The sequence below is a fragment of the Nomascus leucogenys genome, chromosome 1a, assembly GCF_006542625.1.
Source record: "Nomascus leucogenys isolate Asia chromosome 1a, Asia_NLE_v1, whole genome shotgun sequence".
Classification (NCBI taxonomy): domain Eukaryota; kingdom Metazoa; phylum Chordata; class Mammalia; order Primates; family Hylobatidae; genus Nomascus; species Nomascus leucogenys.
Window position 1 is genome coordinate 29,415,613 of NC_044381.1, and position 3,377 is coordinate 29,418,989.

Genomic DNA, 3,377 nt, shown 5'->3' on the forward strand with positions numbered 1-3,377 from the left:
CTACCTGATGAATACTAGTTTGTCCTTAAAAAGAATGAGCTAGATCTATATATACTGAAATGGAAAGGTATATTGTTAAGTAATAATACTATGTATGTTACAGTATTTGGCAACTGACCGAACAGTACATATTGCCTTATCTTTGTTATATTTATAAAAAGAGACATCTGTATTTTCATACATATACATGATAAATGTATTGAAAATAGACTGGAAAGATACCTGCCAAACAGTTGAGAGTGGTCACCTCCGGAGAGGGGATGGGGAAGGCTAAAGGTGAGCTGCCACCTTTTTCTCTGTACACTTCTGAATTTGTCTTCTATGAAAAGGTGTTCACACATATCTAGGTAATAAAAATGAAAAGGCCAGGTGTGGTGGCTCACGCCTGTAATCCCTGCACTTTGGGAGGCCGAGGCGGGATCACAAGGTCAGGAGTTCGAGATCAGCCTGGTCAATATGGTGAAACCCCATCTCAACTAAAAATACAAAAAAATTAGCCGGGTGTGGTGGCGGGCACCTGTAGTCCCAGCTACTCAAGAGGCTGAGGCAGGAGAATTGCTTGAACCCAGGAGGCGGAGGTTGCAGTGAGCCAAGATCACACCACTGCACTCCAGCCTGGGCGACAGAGCAAGACTCCATCTCCAAAAAGAAAAAAAAACTGCTTAGAAAATGAAATCAGGGAAGTGTTGTGGAGAGCCTGAGAAGTCTGTATTTAAATCAATAAACTTGAAGAGCTATGGATATGTTTGAACTAAGTAGTAACAGCGGGCTCAGGAGAAAAGTAGGTTGGAACAATATGGTTTGGATTTACCTATGGAAAGAAGCGATATTGAGGATCAGTCTGAGTAAATTTTCCACTTGAGTTCCAGCTTCAGAATCAGCATAGTAATACTCTGAATTATTTCCCCAGTGTGTGCAACTCATGAAGTACCCAGGAGGTGTTCTGTGGTAACAACAGAAATGAATCTAAAGGGCTTCTTAGCCTCTACCAGAGACCAGGAATGTTTCTATGTCTCAGAAGGCAAGAGAAGAGAGGATTTCACTGAGGAACAGCAGGGTCAAGCGGGGCTTCCATTTTTGCCTCTGCCCAGTATATTCTCCATGCGGCAGTCAGGGGCATCTTTTAAAAGCACAAGCCTGGTTGTGCTAGTACTTCAGTGGCTTCCGTAAAATCTTCCTAAGTAGAGCTGGTGAGAAAGGACCCTTGGTTCCCTTCTGGTTGTAAGCCTAGAGTTCCTTGGGGTCATTTTTCCCTTCCATTCTCCTGCTGGAAAAAGGTGGCTTGAGAAAGATGCTGACAAAGCAGAGAGCAGTAGAGATGGAAGACAGAAAGGGAGGGCTAAGAGTATGTGAGTCCCTAAATCCAGTCTTACCTTGAGGCCCAGCTGGCTATCATTCTTTCTGAATTTGGCTACCATGTTTTTGCCCATGCTAGTTTGAGTTGGATTTTTTTTCACTTGGAACCCAAAGACTCCTGAATAAAGCCCTCCTCTTCAGTGCTGGATTCCCTAGAACATTTAACTGGGACTCAAATTTGATCTGCGTTAGCAGTACACTTGAATTGTTGTACTGGTGAGGTTGATGAGCCTAACAGTCTCTAGTCTCTGCCTTACGCAAACAAAGAATGCTACATAGCTGAAGGGAAAGGAGTGGGAGTGACTCCAGGAGTCATCACGTTTAAATCTGAATAGGTTCAATTCCCACCTATGAGTGAGAACATGCGGTGTTTGGTTTTTTGTCCTTGCGATAGTTTACTGACAATGAGAACTCATGGACACGGGAAGGGGAACATCACATTCCGGGGACTGTTGTGGAGTGGGGGGAGCGGGGAGGGACAGCATTAGGAGATATATCTAATGCTAAATGACGAGTTAATGGGTGCAGGAAATCAACATGGCACATGGATACATATGTAACAAACCTGCACATTGTGCACATGTACCCTAAAACCTAAAGTATAATAAAAAAAAAAAAAATCTGAATAGGTGTTGGCTGGGCACACTGGCTCACGCCTGTAATCCCAGCACTTTGGGAGGCCGAGGTGGGTGGATCACCTGAGGTCAGTAGTTCGAGACCAGCCTGATCAATAGGGTGAAACCCCGTCTCTACTAAAAATACAAAAATTAGCTGGGCATGGTGGCTCATGCCTGTAATCCCAGCTACTTGGGAGGCGAAGCAGGAGAATCGCTTGAACCGGGGAGGCAGAGGTTGCAGTGAGCTGAGATGGTGCCACTGCACTCCAGCCTCTGTCCTAACGAAAACAACAACAAAAAAGTCCGGTATAAAGATCTTTCTTATTTTACTGTATTTTTTCTTTCTTTCTTTTTTTTTTTTTTTGAGACGGAGTCTCGCTCTGTCGCCCAGGCTGGAGTGCAGTGGCGCAATCTCAGCTCACTGCAAGCTCCGCCTCCCGGGTTCACGCCATTCTCCTGCCTCAGCCTCCCGAGTAGGTGGGACTACAGGCGCCCGCCACCATGACCAATTTTTTGTATTTTTGGTAGAGACGGGGTTTCTTCGTGTTAGCCAGGATGGTCTCCATCTCCTGACCTCGTGATCCGCCCACCTCGGCCTCCCAAAGTGCTGGGATTACAGGCGTGAGCCACCGCGCCCAGCCATTTTACTGTATTTTTTCAAAGTCTCTTGTTGGTAGTGATCTGATTCTTATCAAACTTTTTCATTGTTAACTCTACTAGTACTATTCAATTTGAATACACTCAAAACAGAGGCCACTCAATTTTAAAAGAGGAAACCTTCTAGTTCTCAAAATTCCATTTTAATTTATGGTGGTTTGTTGTATTGTTCTTGTCTTTGCGTTATGCTCATTCTTAAGAAACTGTTCGTCTGGGTTTCTAGGTCAGAATTTTACATGTAGAGCAAATGGTCTTTATGCACATTTACTGTATTATCTGTTGAAGATGAACTATGTAAAGATTTTCAAAGGATTGGGGGTAAATTTTACTCAATTTAAAGGTCAGAGGTTTACAATCATATGCTAACCTATAGTGCATTTATAACTTTAATATCATCGTATGTGTGTGTGTGTGTGTGTGTGTGTGTAAAATCACTGCATAAGGTCACCTTATGATAATTAGAATTTCTCTATTTCTGGTAGTTGTACTGTCTGAGTAATTCAAGCTGTGATTCTTTATTTTTCCCAAATTTGATATATAGATTTTGGTACTAATTTATTGCTGCTCACTGTAGAAGTCCTGCATATTTAAGTAATACCTTGGTGCCAAGATTTTGGGAGCCTCTAGATCATTAGGGAACTTTTGCAATTCTTATGAGCAGGTGTTAACAACATGTCACAAGATGCCAACATCCTATATGAAGGTAAAATAATCAGGTGAGACCCTGGAGGTGAAGTTCTAATTTGT